The sequence below is a fragment of the Stegostoma tigrinum genome, chromosome 9 (genome assembly GCF_030684315.1).
Source record: "Stegostoma tigrinum isolate sSteTig4 chromosome 9, sSteTig4.hap1, whole genome shotgun sequence".
In the NCBI taxonomy this organism is placed as follows: domain Eukaryota; kingdom Metazoa; phylum Chordata; class Chondrichthyes; order Orectolobiformes; family Stegostomatidae; genus Stegostoma; species Stegostoma tigrinum.
In genome coordinates this window covers 17,486,939-17,506,564 of record NC_081362.1, presented here as the reverse complement: position 1 = coordinate 17,506,564, position 19,626 = coordinate 17,486,939, and the positions used below count along the sequence as shown (strand labels likewise).

Genomic DNA, 19,626 nt, shown 5'->3' with positions numbered 1-19,626 from the left:
ATCTCCTTCATTTTAGGGAAAGGAATCTGCCGTCCTTACCTAGGCCTGGCCTACAAAATGACTCCATAGAAAAGTATTGACTATTAACCATCCCCTGAAGCCACATAGGCAGCAAGCCAACAAATGCTGGACTTATCAGAAAAGCACACTCGGATCCTATGAAATGATTTTTTTTTTCAATGTTATGCTTCACCCAAGAAAAGTCATTTATAAGTGCTCACATTGATAAGGTACATTTACACCTGAGGGGAATCCACCTGTCCTCAGTCTCGCGCTAGTTTGCCCAATCAGTTCTCGCGAGAGGTCGCTGCTCTCGCGAGGCCTGACGCCTGCCCCGCCATGTTGTGCTGGTATTTTGGTTTCGCTTGGATCGGTGACGGCCGCGGGTAGGAGCGGCCCGGCCGAGTGGGTGGAGCCGGCCGCTATCGGATTGGAGACGTCGGGGAGGAGCGGCGGTGACGGTAAGGGCGGGGGAGGAAAAAAAACCGGGGTTGATGGTGTGGTACCGCATCCCGCGCAACCCGGAGCGGCCGCCGAGGAGGCGGGCTGGAGACGGACCCCCCACAGCGGGGCCCTGGAATCCGGGACTGTCCGAGTGGAGCAGCCTGGCTGTCAAAAAGGTGGCTAGCTCTCGTTGTGGGTTACTGCCCGTCCCCAACATTTATAGCCCCTAGCACTGTTTTTAATGTGGGTTAGCTCCAGGCCCCCTGACAGTATTGTCTGGATGTACAGCACCAGACCTTTTGTCACTGTGGCTAAAGGGATCTGCCCTGGTCTACTGTCACTGTTGCCCATTGGTCCTGCCCTGGGCCCCCTGTCATTGCATGCCAAGATTGTGCCCTGGGGCCCCTGTCCTCCTGCCCAGGGCTGCCAGTCAGTGTGTGCCAAGGTGCTGCCCTGGGCTGCCAGTCAGTGCGTGCCAAGGTCCAGCCCCGGGCCACCAGTCAGTGCATGCCAAGGTCCAGCCCCGGTTCCTCTGCTACTGTGGTCTGAGGGCCCTACTCTGTTCTCGCCTTCTCTCCCCCTGCACCCCCCCCCCCCCCTCCACATCGTTGATCTGAGCATCTTGCCCCATGCCCTGCAATGTGGTCTGGACTTCCTGTCCTGGACTCCTTGTTGGTGTAGTCTGAGCGCCCAGCCTGGGCCCCTATTGGTATGGCTGGAGTGCCCTGCCCAGATCGCTTATCAGTTAAGTCTGATGCTCTGGTTGTTGTGCACTGTGGGCCTTGCCACAGGCAGTATTAGTGACTATCTTGACTTATAATGACAAGCTTTGGATTATTTCCTAGGATTGGGTGGATGCAATTTGCATGTATTTTTACATGAGATGGATCAAAATTCTGTTGTCTAACAATATAACTTTACCACACAAGAACTGACAATTTTCTAATCTCAGTAACCATTGTTTGAAAGCTACTGTTGAATCTGCTTCTATTTCAGTGGCACAATTGTTGATTATTGTGTTCGCCAACCAAAAATACTTCTTGCCTTCGTTTTGGTTCGTGTGTCCCTTATCTTTGAATATGTACCATAGTTGCTGTAGCCTTTGTTGGAATCTCCATGTTGGTGATAATGAAGATAACTGTACATGGTGAATCATAACTTGTGTGTTTATGCCATTTTGATTACCAGTGCATTTCATCACTTTGTTTTGTTGTATTTACATGGAATTTAGTGACATTTAAAAACAAAGTGCTTATATCTTTTTGAGAGATAGTAAGAACTGCTGATGCTGAAGTCAGAGATAAGTGTGGAGCTGGAGGAACACAGCAGGCTAGGCAGCAGCAGAGGAGCAGGAAAGCTGATGTTTCAGGTCAGGACCTTCTGAAGAAGGGTCACTTAACCACACATTAATGGTAATGACATGATAACCTAAGTGCTTTGGAGCATCTAGAAAGGTGCGAAAAAGATACAAGCCAGGCAGAAGGTCCCAACCCGAAACGTCAGCTTTCCTGCTCCTCTAATGCTGCTTGGCTTGTGTCGTCTTAGCACCTTTCTGGATGTATCAGAGTACTTAACCAGACATTAATGGTAATGACACGATAATCTAGATTCATGAAAGTTGATTGAGAGAGAACTATTGGCTAAGCCACCAGGGATAACTCCCCTATTCATCTTTGAAATAGTGCTTGGGATCTTTTATGTCCATCTGAGGGAACAGACTAGGTCTTGGTTTAACATCTCATCTGAAAAATGGCACTCCCAACAGTGTAGCACTGCATTGGAGTGTCATCCAGGATTCAGTGCTGAAGTGTCTGGATTCAAAGGGGAATGTGCTAAGCTAAGCCATAAGCAGCATTTGGCTGGACTGTTCTTTCTGTGAACGTTAAACCTAATCTTAATGTGAAGGGGGCAATAGCTCAGGCATTTTGAGAGGTGAACCTTGAAATATGTGTGCAGTATTTTGAAGTTGTTTTTTGCCCAGACTATTTGGGAAATTATCATTGCATGTTGCAGACTGGTGAACAAGTTTCTGGCATTGTTCTTTTGGTTTATCAGAGAATGCTTGATATAACAACTGAACATGCAGCGCTTTTAATATGTACCACTGATTTGTTCCACAATGAACCATCTAGAACAATTGGGCACTGTCCTTCCTCAAACTTTTGTTTTTCCATTATCAGCAATGATCTAATTTGATTTTTTAGATAACTTAATTCCTTTACTTTGACCACAGTTTAGAGTCATAGAGATGTACGACATGGGAACAGACCTTTTTGGTCCAATTCATCCATGTCGACAAGGGTGTCCTAAATTAATCTAGAGATAGTAGGAACTGCAGATGCTGGAGAATCTGAGATAACAAGGTGTAGAGCTGGATGAACACAGCAGGCCAAGCAGCATCAGAGGAGCAGGAAGGCTGACATTTTGGGCCTAGACCCTTCGTCAGGGTCTATTACTTCATTTCTGAAGAAGGGTCTTGGCCCAAAATGTCAGCCTTTGTGCTCCTCTGATGCTGCTTGGCCTGTTGTGTTCATCCAGCTCTACACCTTGTTATCTCCAAATTAATCTACTCCCATTTGTCAGCATTTCGCCCAAATCACTCTTAAACCCTTCTTATTCATGTATACGCGTCACCCTCTGCATGAAAAAGTTGCCCATTAGGTCCCTATCTTTCCCCCTTTCACTTTAAACCTACTGTATCTAGTTTTGGACTTCCCTATCCTGGAAAAGAAGCCTTAGCTGTTCACCGTGGCCATGAATTTATAAACTTTTATAAGGCCACCCCTTACCTCTGACACTCCAGGAAAAATAGCCCCAGCTTATTCAGCCTCTCCCTATAGCTCAAACCGTTGAACTCTGGCAACATCCTTAAATCTTTTCTGAACCCTTTCAAGTTTCACAATATCCTCCCGATAACTGGGAAACCAGAATTGAACACAGTTTTCCGAAGGTGGCCTAACTAATGTCCTGTACAGCTGCAACATGACGGTCCAACTCCTACACTCGATGCTGTGATCATTAAAAGCAAGCATTCCAAACGCCACCTTCGCTGTCCTAACTACCTGCGACTCCAGTTTCAAGGAGCTATGATTCTGCTCTCCAAGGTCTGTTTGTTCAGCACACTCCCCAGGACTTCACCATTAGGTGTCTAAATCCTACTACGATTTGCCTTTCCAAAATGCAGCACCCCCTGTTTATCTTAATTAAACTCCGTCTGTCATTCCTCGGCCCATTGGCCCACCTGATCAAGGTCCTGTTGGACTCCAAGATGATCTTCTTGGCCGTCACTTTAGGTGTCATCTGTAAACATACTAACCATACTTCTTTATGCACATTTAGATCATTGATATAAATGACAAAGGCATGGACCCAGCACTGATCCTTGTGGCACACCGCTGGTCACAGGCTTCCAGTCTGAAAAGCAACCCTCTACCACTCCCCTCTGCCTCCTACCTTTGAGCCAGTTATGCATCCAAATAGCTAATACTCCCTGTATTCCTTATGATTTAACCTTGTTAACCAGTCTACCATGCAGAACCTTGTCAAATGCATTACTGAAGTCTACATGGACCACATCCACCGCACTGCCTTCCTTGATCGTCTTTGTCACTTTCTGAAAAAAGTCAATCAAGTTTGTGAGACATAATTTCCCATGAACAAAGCCGTGTTGACTATGCCTAATCAGGCCTTGCCTTTCCAAATGCATGTGAACCCTGTCTGTCAGAATTCCCACCAATAACTTGCCCGCTGCTGATGTCAGGCTCACCGGTCTATAGTTCCTTGGATTTTCCTTACCACCTTTCTTAAATGATGGCACCACGTTACCCAACCTCCAGTCCTCTGGCACCAATGATACAAATATCTCAGCAGGGGTCCAGCTATCACCTCCCGAGTTTCCCACAAAGTTCTGGGGTACACTTCAACCGGTCCCACCATCGAGTGAATCTGTGCTGTCTTCACCCAGTCAGACCTACAAGTGACCCTGGACTCTTCAGACTTCTACTTATCTTCTGAAATGGCCAAGGAAGCTACCCAAGTTTAACAAAATGTTACAATAGAGTCAAAAAGGATTAATGTTGAACAGACCAATCATTAATTCATCAGAAGCAATGATGGAAAACTCGGCCTTGTCAACCTTGCAAAATCCTCCCTGTTAACATTTGGGGCCTTGTTCCAAAATTGAGAGAACTGTCTCTCTGACTATACATAGTCTGGACATTCGTATGGCATTGTGACCTGTCAGAGGCAGCAAAATCATATGCAACCTCAATATTTAAATTTGTGGCTCGATGTTTCCCTTGCACTACCATTCCTATCAGCCCAGGAGATCAACCCTGCTTCAATGAAGATTGCAGGATAGGATGTCCGGAGTAACACCAAGCATACCTAGAAATTAAGTATTGGTCTGGCAAAGCTACAACATGTTAAAACTTACATGGCAAACAGGCTATACATGGAATTAAGTGATCCCTCAACCAACAGACCATGTCAAAGCCCTCCAGTTCTGCCACATTCAGTCACAAATGGTGATGGACTATAAATGAACTCACAGCAAGAGGAAGTTCCACAGATGTCGTAATCATCAGTGAAATGGTGGCCCTGCACGCCAGTGCAATAGAAAAGGTGGAAGCATTTGCAAATATTTTCAGCTACGCATGTAGAGTTTTGCCCCTGTCCTGATGTTCCCAGAATCACAGATGTAAATTGTAAGACAGTTTAATTCTCACCATATGTTATTGAGAAACAGCTGAAGGTTTTGGATACTTTGAAAGCTATGGTCCTAGAAACGTAACAGCAAGTTGTACTTTGGGATGAGTTGTGCCCCTAGCTAAACTCTCAGTATGGCTACAACACTGGTGTCTCCTCAGCAATATGCAATAGTGCCCAGGTATATCCTGTCCATATGCAGAATACATCGAATCTGGACAATTAAGACCTTGTCAGTTTCCTCTCAGTCATCAAGAAAATGATGAAAGCTGACATAGACTGTGCTATCAGAATCTAATGATGATTGAGAATCCATCATCGATTTTCGGAAAAACACATCTGGTTCACTATTGACCTTCAGGGAAGGAAACTACTATCCTTACTTGGTCTGGCCTACATCTGACTCCAGACTCTCAGCAGTGTGGTTGACTCTTAACTGCCCTGTGGGCAATAGGAATGGGCAATAAATGCTGCCTGGGCAGTGACACCCTCATCCCGTGAATGAATAAAGGAACCTCCTCACTGATGCTTATGACCATCAGCATTGACCTCATTACAGCCTTGGTCCAAACATGGACAAAAGAACTGAACTCCAGAGCTGAGGTGAGAGTGACTGCGGGACAGCATTTTATCAACTGTGGCAACAAACTTGATCCCCTGTCATTGGATGATTTTTTTTTTGAGACACGGATTTGAATCTCACCATGGCATTTTGGTAAATATGAATTCAATAAATATTTGGAATTATTTTAAACTGCTATCCCACTGACAACCACTAACAGTTGTTGTTAGATCCTATCTGGTTCATTAATGTTATTTTGGGGAAACAAATCTGTCATTGTGGCCTGGTCTGGTCAACATGTGACTCCAGATCCACAGCAATATGATTGACTCGGAATCTTAAGTGTCCCCTGAAATGGCATATCAAGCCACCTTGGATAAAACCACAACAAAGGGTTTTAAAAAAAGCAATGAAACTGGATGGACCACACAACATCTCTGCCTTGTCTATTGCACTGGTGTGCTGGAATATAGAATTCCCTTTCTTTGCTAAGCTCCAGTGAAAAAGCTCTGACTTCCTAAGTTCCTTAGGATCTAAAACCCGTTATCATTGTTACTATCTGGGGTCTCAAAGCTATTAATATTTTCTCTGTCTGATAACACTTACAATGGAGTTCCTTTTTTTCATTCAGATGCAGACCCAAGAATTACCTTTCAAAGCAGAAGGAGTAGAGAAGGGGTCAACTTGTTAATTTTCTGTTAGGTAGATTAGGAGTCAGGTTCTGTTTCAAGCAAGGTTTTAGTTTTGCATTTTAAGTTTGCACCAAGTTTCTAGAAATCAGAAAATTTTCCTTCAAGCGAAGGTTAGTTGAAGTTTTATTTATTGGCTGTGAGTTCGCAACACATTATAACTGAAGGACTTCTCGTGGTGAGTTGGACTTCTGATATAACCAAGCTGAAAAGAGGGGAGAGTTTTGGAAATGAGACTCCAGAGTACGAGAATATTAGATCGAGGAGAGTTTTGACTTCTTTTAAGATGTTGAAGCATCTGCGTTCAGGATGGTTGGAGGCCTTTCGAAGGGCTGACCTATCTGGAAATAAAGGGAAGACCCGAGAAACCTCAGCCCTTGCTTGACTCTTTGAAACAGTCCTCAGACAAAGCAGTTAATCTTCCAATTTCAGATAAGCATCTGTCTTGGCTTGATTAAGATGTAAATCTAATGAGTATGGAAGGCAAGTGGATTTAAATAGTTCTGCTGGATAATAGGTAAAGGTAAAGTTGCCAAAGTCTTACCAGACAATAGAGATGTTCTGTCATTAAAAAGAGATAACTGGTGGTAGTTTACCCTAAGGGTCACCAACCTCAGGCAAGGAGAGAGGTTAAGAACACGTTGGCTTCTCTCCAGTCACAAATCAACTGTCCAGCCAGCTGAGTTAACTAGATTCGAAGTAACTTGAGTTCAGTGTACTTTTGATATGTTTGACATTACTCTGTTTATAATAGTGCAGGTATAAGGATTCATGATCTATGACTTTTAGTATATGGAGGTAGTATACTACTATTTTGCAATGAAAAATTATAAAAATTTAAATCGTGAAACTTGTAGTTTCATCTTTAGTAAATACTTGGGTATTTTGATTCTTAAAAAATGTAGTTACTGGTCTCTATCGAGATCATAACACTAATGTATCTGAACACAAATATTCTTTTCTCTTAAAATCTTCATGTTTAAAGTTTATTTCTTTTTCTTGTTCTTGCTTTCAAAGTATATGAAACCTCTTTTCTACCTTGAACTGCAGCTGTCAATTGTCTAACTGATGCTGTCTCTCTATCTTTCATATTCTAAGATCCCCAAGGCTGTACCTTCTAATTCCCAGGCATCAGCAAATATAAATGCTGATGCCTTCGTTTCTACGTTCAGATCAGTTATTCTTGGATAATAAGAGCAATTCCACATATTCCTTTATGGAACACTATTCACTGTATCTTCCTCTAACCAGGTTTTTCAGCAGATTCCTGATTCCCTTTAATTTCAAGTGACCATATATTTCCTATGAGTCTCTTCTGGTGCATATTACACAAGCAATTTTTAAATCCATGCACCACATTCACTGCATTTCCGTCAAATTCTTTTATTTCTTCAAATATTTCTACAAGATTGTTCAACTACAACCTGCCTTTGAACTTTTGTGCTGACTAGTTTTGGATTAGCTCATTTTTCGCTATGACCTTAATTTTTTCCTATATTGTGGATTCTGTAATTTGGCAACAACTAAACTGGCACACATTTCCTTTCCACAGAATTTTTGGAAATTATATTTATCACTGCCTCAATCAGAATCCTGCAATTTAAACTATCAGGTTCATACAGGTGTCTCTATAACAATTGAAATGGCTCTCAACTAATTACCCCTGTCTGAATAGCTTGCCTTTTTTGCTATGAATGAGCTACAGTCTCATTATTGCCTTCTGACTGAAATGAATCTTCTCACATGTTGCATCTTGTGTGATTTCGTAATATTATTCTATGTCCTGGCTTTCTCCAATGTTTGCCCTTTAAGTGCTAGCACCACAGAAGTTTACAGCACAGAAGGAAGCTATTTGCCTCTGTGTCTGTCTTGGCTCTTTAGAACAATCTAAAAACATTCCAGCTATTCTATACACTCCCAAGTTGCATATTTTGCTTTGCCTCATATGCCGAACTTTACCTTTTGAGTGGTCTCCATCTCAAGCACTTACCACGGCTAAGTATTCCATCCTGCAATGAAACTAATATCCTCTAACATAGCTCTCATGTTTATCATTCTTATCTATCCCCTCCTACACCCCCTTCAAACTAGAGGAAAGTGCCTTTTCTCTATCTTATCCAGAATTTTTTTTAACGAATCATCTGAATGAAATCTCCTGGCCTTTTCTACTTGAATAGAAACAATTCTAATCCCTCAAATATTTTCTTATTGCTGTAGGTTCATGACCCTGTTAGCTTCTTGGCAAATATTTGCTCTGTCTGGCACCAATGTCCCTTTTTCACAGTATTCCAAAATTGAACTGTTGGCATGTGCAAATTTATTATGATGGTGGGGAATAGGAAGGGCGTTTGGAACAAGGTTGTCCAAAAAGGGTGCTGTCCACCTAGTAGATCAGTGTTAAAAATTACAGATAAGTGAAAATGATCGATATTGCAATGAGCTAGTCCACCAAATCAGGGCCAGTTCTTTCCATGGTGTGCTTCTGGTTGACTCAGTAGGAAGAAGAGTGCTGCCTTTGGAGGGCGAATTGTGGGGAACAAGCTGCCACTTCAGGACAAAGAGACTGCTGGGTAGGATGGGGGCAGGATGCAGAGGAAAGTGACTGTCAAGTGCCGTGGGGTGGTAAAGGCTTTGAGTAACTTGAGAGAAGGTGGGAAAACACAATATGAAAGGCAATATACTTCTGACCACATTTTCATGAATTCCCTGCTAAGGCAACCACACTGTCATTGTTAGTTAAATCCAACATCTTTGCTAGGCTCTAGTCCCTTTCCCTTCTCTAGTTTGACACTCTCTTATTCTGCTTACTAAGTGAAAAGGCAATAAAAGGGTTTTTGTTTTTAGTTAGCTCTATTGTTCAATACTTTTCAATGGCTGTGTTTATTAATAACTCCCTTAAATTATAAATTTATTGCTTTGACGTTTTTCCTCAGCATGTTTTATACTTTCTCCATATTTCCACTTTTTCAAAAAGCATGTTGACTTTTGTGCCAAACCTGATGTTTCTGGAATTTGCTTATCAGCCCTTTACGTGAGGGGAAAAATAATCAAATGTGGCCCTTCATATGTAAAGGTTGGGCACCCCTGATTTAGAAACTGAAAGTAACAAGAATGGGAAGTTGACTGTATCAGTGATAATGGGAACTGCAGATGCTGGAGAATCCAAGATAACAAAGTGTGAAGCTGGATGGACACAGCAGGCCAAGCAGCATCTCAGGAGCACAAAAGTTGATGATTCGGGCCTAGACGTTTCGGCCCTAGACCCTTCATCCGAGATGAAGCATCAGAAATTCTCTGAAGGGTCTACGCCTGAAACGTCAGCTTTTGTTCTCCTGAGATGCTGCTTGGCCTGCTGTGTTCATCCAGCTCCACACTTTGTTATCAAGAATGGGGAGTTGGCTTTTTTTGCTGTGCTCAGCATTTCATGATGTTGGAGGAAGAATATGCTTTTTTCTGAGTGTGAGGAGGTTAACAGGCATTAATGAGTTGAATCACTGACTCTGTAAAAGTTTTTCCCAATGTTTTTCTCTGATCAGATCTTGATTATTTTAAGTAGCGTCTTACTCATGTTTCTCTAAAAGTGGAGGTTGGAATATTTTGGAATTAAGAGGTTCAATAAAATTCTTAGTGTTGGAGACCACATAAAGCTGCTTAAATCATGGACATAGTTGGATTGTAAGAAAATGCAGCAGGTTCTGTGGAAAGACCAGGCTGAGAAATGACTTAAAGCCAGGAGTGTACAATGTTGTTCTCAAATCCAACAATTGATTTATACAAATGGGAAACTATAAGAGAGTGTGCAGTATTTAAGGTGGCAATTCTTAAGGTGAGACTAATAATCTTTAAGTGGAATAGACGTGGATGAGATGCTGTTGTGTAACCATCCCAGGTGAGCAGTGTGTTGCCGTGTAATAGGCTTGCCGAAATTTGCTTCAGCATTTTACCATGGTCAATATTCTGTTAATGGTTTTGTATGCTTCGTAAGAGGAAATCATTCAGGAAGGCATAGTGTTTTTTTTTTCTTAAAGACTTCTTTGTCTTTAAATTGTAATGGGAAATCCTGAAGGAAGAAGTTGAGAAGTTATTTTTTAATCAAAGATTTTTAAGATTAAGTTTATAAATTTTAAAACAAGTTTGAGGAAATGGTGTGGTTTTCCAATTTAAATTCTTCAAGACAATGGCAGCAATGGGAAGGTGGGGAGGAAAGTCAATTAAATGTCTTTTAAAGTGTATATATATTACAAATTAATTTGAGTTAATGTATTTCCTAATTCCCCTCTTGATCATCTATGTAGACAGATTTCTTCTGAATATGGGAGATGCGGCTGAGAGGACCAGGAGCAGGAGTCAATAACCTGGGAAGAATGAGTCAATCTGAGGTAAATGAAGATAAAAGACAATCTTGCACGTAAAACATCTTTCGCAACTCGGAACACTCCAAATGCTTTACAGCCAGTGAAGCGCTTTTGAACGTAGTCACTGTTGTAATAGGAAATGCAGCAGTCATTATACATGCACAGCAAGCTTCTACAAAGTGACGTGAAATTGTTTTTGATTGAGCATTGGCTGGTTCGTTGGGGAACTTCTCAAAGTAGCGAGATTGGATCTTTTATGTTCTCTGCAGAGAACAGACTGAATTCTGACAATGCAGCATTGCCTCTATTCTATGCTGGAATGGGAATCATGGATTATGTTCTCAAGTCTCTGTAAACTGTAAGGCTAAAAGTAGTGATATTAAGCATGATAGAAAGTATGAAAGTGAGTTACGAAACATGACTAGAGGATGGTAAAATTGTCAGGATACGAGTGTTGTACTTTTAGGAGAGTCATAAGGCCTGTGGAACATTTCTTATATGAAAACAGTACACTGACTTGATTTTAGTTCACTGTTTGTGTCATACTTCACTTCTACACCTTGGGTCATGCTGAAAAAGCAAGATTTTATATGACAGCTTCTTGCAGTTGATATTGAGATTTAGTAATTGTGATCCACTCATAACGTGTAATTAATGCAAATTAATGAGGAATTTGAAGTAGAGTGGAAGTGAGCGGTCATTTCTTTTATTACAACCTGTTAACAACAGAAACAATATGCATTTCATCATAACAAATTTAGCAAGAACATTTTAATTCATATTTTATGTTCAAAGCCTCTGCCTTTGTCAGAAACCTATAATGAGAACTGATGCATTTGTGTAAGATCTTTCTTTGATGAAAATATTGGTTGCATTGTGCATGGCTTTTCATCCTGCATCACGGGTATTCTCTTGAGTGAAAGTGAAAGGTTGGTGTCCTCTTGTGCAAGTTCAGATATGTCCATTTTTGGGGGGAAGAAAAGCATGCAGAAATACGACTAGACAAAGCAATGAATATTAAGTTTTCTAGACAAGTTTGATATTTAGTGTGTTTTGGTTTTTTTTGTTCAACTTGATATGCAATGCTTAAATTTTATTTGTGGTCAATATTTAACTCTCAACCAACAGCCGGGTAAATAAACTAAAACTGTTTTAGTTACATTGCTGTCTATGAGACCTTATGAAAAATTGATTACCATGCTTACTACATTACAATATGACTGTATTTCAAAAGTACTTTGTTGGCAGTGAAGCAGTTTGACTCTGTATATCCAAATCTTTCTCTCTGATTCAGTCAGAGAGAGGGAGAAACAGCAATTGAGTTTATTTTCATTTAACAATGTTTAATTCCAGGACATTGATTGCAAAAATCATATTTATTGCAATTTATTTTTCTTAGTGGAATAATTGTCTCTGAGCTCATGATTTCAGGGTTTCTATCCCTTGCCCCCACCCCCCAAAAAAAAACAAAAATTAAACTTAGCTGGAAGAGACAGTTGAATTTCTGGTCTGTGTTTTGCAAAGTGTACTTTCATTAAGCTTTTGGTTTCTGCCAATTGGTTAGTGTTTGCCCTCATCAATCATAACAAAACTCTAATCCTTAGGCACTGAACTGGAAAAGCCAAAAATATTTGAGTTATGATCTGTAATGCGCTACCTAAAAGGTTCAGGAATCACCTTCAGTAAGAGTAGGTTCAAAACAGAACGGATATGGATATGGAAAGGGAAACCAATGCAAGGGAAAAGAGCAGGGGTCTTGGACTAATTAGGTAGCTTTTTCAAATAATCACCACTGGCTGTTGGACAAATGGGTGGCTTCTTCTACAGTAAAGTACTTTGGGTGAGATTACTGAATTCTTCTCGACTAAAGCCTAAAAACAGTGTTAAATCGTTAGCTTTGGTATTTTTATCTCAGGTGTATAATCTTATCCGAGCTTGTTATCACCATTGTTTAGGATTGAGAATAAGGCAAGCCATTCAGAGAATTTGCCACTGGAATTTTCAGGCACTGAACTATTTTTAAAGTAGCCAAAAAAGTGCTGATTGACTAAAGCAGTTTTGATCTTTTGAGAGTCAGGACAGTTTAATGGTGGTGAAGAATTAACCATACCTGTAATGTGATGGTAGGAATATGGCATATTCAGTCCTGCTCTTAACTTTTTATTAGTCTCATTAATTGAATTCCAGCAAAGTAAGATTTTAAAATTTTGCATTTAAATTCAACAAATGAGCATTGAAAAAAATTTAAGCCCACATTTGTGGCCCCAGTTGCAGAGCTTTCTCGTTTCTGTTCATTCATGTATCTTGTGCATAAAATGTGCACATGATCTCACGAGTAATTTCACTTTTTTTCTTTTTCATATTGCTCACAATTATTGCAGAGTCATTAGTTCTTCCACACTTCACTTACAATGGAAAAGGTAGTTTAACCTTAAAAATGTAAAAATAATTAAGAGAGAAGCACTAATCAAGCTCTAACATTTGGAAGACTAGCTTGTGAATATTGCTGTGAAAGAACAAATTATAGAATATTTGTCACTCGGACAGAGTAAATCTGGCCCTCTAAGCCCCAATGGGCTCTCTGCCAGAATAGTTTAGCTAGTCTTGCTCCTGGCCCTCTTCCTGTAGCCCTTTAAATTTCTTGGAAGCCAAGCTTTAATCTGCATTTACCAACATTTCAAGGAATGTATTTTTGTAGCCTAACCACTCACTGCATTTGAAACAAAGTGTTTCCTCGTTTCATATAGACCGGTTAGCCCGATGTCAGTGGTGGGAAAGATGCTGGAATCAATTATTAAAGATGAAATTACGACTCATTTGGACAGCAGTAACAGGATAGGTCAGAGTCAGCATGGATCTATGAAGGGGAAATCGTGCTTGATTAATCTTCTGGAATTTTTTGGGGATGTATCTATGAAGATGGACAAGCGAGAACCAGTGGATATAGTGTACCTGGACTTTCAGAAAGCCTTTGATAAAGTCCCACATAGGAGATTGTTGAGCAAAATTATGGCACGTGGTATTGGGGGAAAAATACTGACTTGGATTGAAAATTGGCTGGCTGACAGGAAGCAAAGAGTAGTGATAAATGGGTCCCTTTTGGAATGGCAGGCGGTGACCACTGGTGTACAACAAGGTTCGGTGCTGGGACCGCAGTTGTTCACAATATACATTTAATTATATAGATGATGGCATTAAAAGTAATATTAGCAAATTTGCTGATGACAAAGCTGGGTGGCAGTGTGAAGTGTGAGGAGGATGTTATGAAAATACTGGGTAACTTGGACAGGCTAGGTGAGTGGAAGGATGCATGGCAGATGCAGTTTAATGTGGATAAATATGTGGTTATCCACTTTGGTGGCAAGAACAGGAAGGCAGATTACTATCTAAATCGAGTCAAGTTAGGCAAAGGGGAAGTACGACGAGATCTAGGTGTTCTTGTACATCAGTCAACGAAAGCAAGCATGCAGATACAGTAGGCAGTGAAGAAAGCTAATGGCATGCTAGCCTTCGTAACAAGAGGAATTGAGTATAGGAGCAAAGAGGCCCTTCTGCAGCTGTACAGGGCCCTGGTGAGATCGCACCTGGAGTGTTGTGTGCAGTTTTGGTCTCCAAATTTGAGGAAGGACATTTTTGCTATTGAGGGAGTGCAGCATAGGTTCACAAGATCAATTCCTAGAATGGAGGGACTATCATATGTTGAAAGTTTGGAGCGACTGGACTTGTATCAACTTGAGTTTAGAAGGATGAGAGGGGCCTGTTTGAGACGTATAAGATTATTAAGGGATTGGACACTGTAGAGGCAGGAAGCATGTTTCTGCTGATGAGTGAGTCCAGAACCAGAGGACACAGTTTAAAACTAAGGGGTAGGCCATTTAGAACAGAGTTGAGGAAAAACTTCTTCACCCAGTGAGTGGTGGATATATGGAATGCTCTGCCCCAGAAAGCAGTGGAAGCCAACTCTCTGGATACTTTCAAGAAAGAGATAGATAGAGCTCTTAAAGATAGTGGAATCAAGGGTTGTGGGGATAGGGCAGGAACAGGATACTGATTGTGGATGTGCAGCCATGATCATAATGAATGGTGATGCTGGCTTGAAGGACCGAATGGCCTACTCCTGCACCTATTGTCTGTTGTCTATCTATGACTTCTTTTGTTTTATGCCCCTATCCTATGCTTATTGATCTTCCCACCAATGAAAAGAGTTTCTTTCTATCTATTCTACGTAAGTCCATCATGATTTTGAACACCACCTCATCTCAATAAATCTCATCTCAATTTACTCTTCTCTAACAAGATCAAACCAGCTCCCTCAGTCTATCTACAAAAATAAGTAATTTTACGTTCTTGTAAAACTTTTCTGGTTCCTCTTGTAAATCCTTATTTTTAAAGCTACAGTCATAGAATTGACATACTGCTCCACCTGGGGACAAATCAATGTCGCAAAGATTCTTCATAATTTCCTTTTTCTTGATGGGGGAGGTGGGGTTGCAGAGTGGTAATGACATACGGTAAACATTGTTTTAACTGGCAAAAACTTACATAAGTCAAATACCGCGATGTCTGAGTATTTGTGCTATAAGTGTAATAGTGATATGTATATCCCTCCTTTTCATTTCAATTACTGACAGTGTTTTTGTTATTTTTTAGGAGATGTGTTGATGTCTTATGTCAGATTTTTGAGGGCTGTTAATCTCTTGAAGCTTTGCTTTGTCAGGGTTTAATTGTGGTATGTGGAATATTTAGTCAGCTGGCTCACTCCTGATCCCAGAGGTGCTGGTTATTAAAAGGTTTACTGTTTTTAATTTGTTTATTGAGTTTGGATTTTAGTGTAGTGGCATATGAGGTTAGTTGCTTTCCTGAAGCATTTTTATTTTGAAAACTAGTTTAAACAGTGACAGAATCCAGTTCGTTGTCAGAGAGCAGAGACTGTCTGGAGTGCTAATGGAAGAATGTTTGTAATGTGCTGGAGTGTATTAACATTAAGGGCCATTAGCTTGTTTTTGATTCAGGATAATCAAGTACTGAGTTTAATTTAGAAAATCTAAAGATTAACTTGAGCAACTCAGAACAGTCCTGACTGCAGTCAGAAGCCTAAATAGTTTCTCTTCTTTCTTTTTTTTAAAAAAAAGAGTTTAGAACAGTTTGGCAAAAGCACAGTAGAAAAGGTTAGTTTGTGTAATTTCCAGAACAAGAATGTTTGGTTAGAAATCCACATTTCTTTAAAAGCTGAGTCTTGGCTCTCTCTTTTGTACAAATTCTCATCAAAATCCTTCCCTGTAGACTGTGTAGTACTAGGGCAAATCAGCTATATTATTATTTGAAAGCTCAAGCCAAGGAATTGATGGAAACAAGAGAGAAAAGAACAAAACTAGCAAATAGAAAAGAAACCAGATCTATGAAAGATTAGGATCTAAAGTGGTGGAACTCTCCATTGATGTGAGGGCTGTAAAGTGCATAGCAGAAGGATGATGAATAGTTCCTTGGGTTTCCTTTGAACACTAAAGGTTGAGGGCAAGAAGGGCAATCCAGAAGATAGGTAGAAAATTGAAAAGATAAGCGGCTCAAGGAAACCATGTCATGGGCAATGAAAACAGTATTTGAATTGAAGGGATAAGTCAGTCATTATTTTACCTGGGGCCTTTGACGGTTATTGGAAGAAGGTATAAGGCAGGTGTGTGTGGGGTGGGGTGAGTGTCATGGAACTACAAGAAGGGAATTGATTGTGGCCATGATTAAAGAGTAGACCAAGGTCTTGGGGAGGAGATTGTCCCATTGGAATACTGGGATGGCGGCTGGGTGGGTGGTGAGAGTGGGGAAGGAAAATGTGTTTGGTGGCATCACATTGCAGGTGGTGGAAATGACAGATGATCCATTGAATTGTGAATCTGGTGCTCATTTAATACCCCAGCTATGATGTCAACTTTTATGTGCACATATCCTTTTTTGTTTCCAATTATTTCCAAGCATCATGAATACCATGAATTGGTATGTAACGTAAACTTTTTAAATTTACTTTTATGTATGCTGCCACTCTTTTCTCAAAAGCTTTCTTTGTGTTGTTTTAAACTTTTCCCCTATGAACTATGTTAACAATACGATATGTATCTAACAGTAACCACTCTTCCTGCTTTATCTTACTCTTTGTTTTGTTAATCAGTGAACTGTAGCTTTGAGTTGCCTTTTCACTCTTTTTCTTCACTATCACCAACCCCCCCAAGAAAGGAATGTACCTAATTTTATCCAAACCATCTCCTCGTTAAAGGTGATCTAAAGTTCTGTTATGGTTTAGCCTATCTATCAAGCTTGGATTCCAGTTTACCCAGGACAGATCCAATCTGATCATACTGATGTAAAATCTCCTCAAATTGCTCCCAATTGCTGCTGCTTTTACCATATGGTTTAGGTAATTTATAGAAATGAGAATGGTGGAGTTTGATGTTTGTTGGTCAGCATAGACATAGTGGGCCAAAGGGCTGTTTCTATGCTGTATGACTCTGACTCTGTATAACGCTTATGATGCCTGACCCCCAAGTGTTCACCTGTTAATGCTTGTTTCACTTAACCACATTAGTTCCTAGTATCAGATCCAGAAACGTCTTCTTTATTGGGTCAGAAATGTAGTTCGAAAGAAAATTCTCCTCACCATGCTTCACTAGCACCTTTCCTGTCTTTATACTATTATTGCCCCAGCTTATATTAGGATAGTGACATCCCTCGTTATCACCATTCTTTGGATTTTGTACTTCTCTGTAATTTCCTTGCACTTCTGCACAATTGTCTTTCGCATTAGTCAGTGTCCAATAAAATATATACATTAGTGTAACAACAGATCTGTTCCATCTTAGTTCTAACTACAAAACTGCCTTTGAATCCTCCACGGCATTCGATTGCGATAGTAATCCATTAGCTGTACAGTAAATGTCTTGCACATACTTCCTGATATAGAGTCATGGAGTCATATAGCATGGAAACAGACTGTTTGGTGCAATTGGTCCATGCTGAACATAATTCCAAACTAAACTAGTCCTACCTGCCTGCTCCTGGCCCATATCCCTGCAGACCATCCCCATTCCTGTACTTATCCAAATGTCTTTAATGCTGTAATTGTACACACATCCATCACTTTCTCAGGAAGTTCATTCCACACACGAACCATCCTCTGAGTAAATAATTTGCCTCTCATGTCTTTTTTTAAAATCTCTTCTTCTCACCTTAAAAATGTGCCTCCTAGTTCTGAAGTCACCCAGCTAGGGAAAAGACAAATACTATCAATTCGATCTAGATCTCTCATTATTTTGTAAACTTCTATTTTGTTTTATAAACTTCTCAACTTCCTATGCTCCAGCGGGAAAAAAGTACCAGCCGACCCAGCCTTTCTTTATAACACAAACCTTCCATACCTGGCTACCTCCTGGTAAATCTTTTCTGAACCCTCTCCACTTTGATAGTACCCTTCCTATAACTGGGTGACCAGAACTGGATGCAGTATTCCAGAAGAGGCCTCACCAATGTCCTGTATGACCTTATCATGACTTCCCAACTCCAACACTCAAAGGAATGAGCAATGAAGGCAAGCATGTCAAATGCCTTTTTAACCACCCTGTCTATATGTGACACAAACTTCAAAGAATTATGTACCCGCGCCCCGACGTCCCTCTGTTCTACAACGCTACCATTACTCTTACTACCAAGGCCCTACCATTAATTGTATAAGCACTATCCTTGTTTGTTGTACCAAAATGCAATACATTGCACTTATCCAGATTGAATTAAATCTGCCATTTTTTCAGCCCATTGATCCTTTGATCAAGATCCCTTTATTATCTTAGAAAACCTTATTCACTGTCTACTATGCCACCTATTCTAGTGTCATCCGCAAATCTACTAACCATGCTTTTTATGATCTCGTCCAAGTCATTTATATAAATGACAGATAAAAGAGAATCTAGAACCAGTCCCTGTGGAACACCTCTGGTCACAGACCTCTGGTCACAGATCTCCAGTCTGAAAAGCAATCCTCCACCATTACTCTGTTTCCTGCCAACAAGTCAATTACGTATCCAATTGGCAAGCTTGCCCTGAATGCCATGTGACCTAACTTTACTAATGAGTCTGCCATGTCGAACCTTGTCAAAAGTTTTTCTAAAATCCAAATAAACAACATCTACTGCTCAGCCATCATCAATCTTTTTGGTAATTTCTTTTTAAAAAAGAACTCCAACAAGTTTGTGAGGCACAATTTTCCTCACACAAAACCATGCAGACTATGCCTAGTCAATTATTGCCTCTCTAAATGTCCATAAATCTTATGTTTTTATAATCAACTGCAACAATTTACCCACGACTGAAGTCCAGCTCACCGGTCTGCAGTTCCCCAGTTACTCCTTACAACCTTTTTAAAACAAAGGTGCAACATTAGCCACCTCCCAGTCATCGGGTACCTCACCCATAGTTATAGATTATGCAAATATTTCTGCTAGAGGTCTCGTAATTTCCCCCCCTTACTCCCCACAACATTCTGGGATACATTAGATCAGGTCCTGGAGATTTATCCATCTTTATATTCTCTAAGACATCCTGAACCATCTTCAAAGTTTATTTCTCCATGTTGTCTAGACTCCATTTCTTTCTCTACAGTAAAAACTGATGTGAAATATTCATTATCGCTCTCATCTCCTGGAGTTCAACACACAGATTACCTCCTTGATCTTTAAGAGACCCTATCCCCTTTCTAGTTACCTTTTGCTCTTACTGTATTTGTAGAATCTCTTTGAATTATCCTTAACCTGCCTGCCAATGCCACGCTGATTTCTCTCAAGATTGTCCCTACACTCTTTATGTTGATTAAGAGATTCAATTGAACCAG

The 19,626-nt window shown here is 40.5% G+C and overlaps 1 protein-coding gene across 4 annotated transcripts in view; it reads left to right on the top strand.

The window, feature by feature from the left end:
* The first annotated feature begins 327 nt into the window (after positions 1–327).
* The window catches only part of tab2 (TGF-beta activated kinase 1 (MAP3K7) binding protein 2), a 36,270-nt gene continuing 16,971 nt past the window's right edge, over positions 328–19,626 (top strand). For 2 of the 4 annotated variants that reach the window (XM_048536880.2, XM_048536877.2), the window contains exons 1-2: positions 328–461; positions 10,698–10,781. The gene's annotated coding sequence lies outside the window, so the exon portion shown is untranslated. Of the gene's footprint in view, positions 462–500; positions 621–10,697; positions 10,782–19,626 lie in introns of those variants that run through there. The other 2 variants (XM_048536878.2, XM_048536879.2) reach the window with 2 other exon arrangements.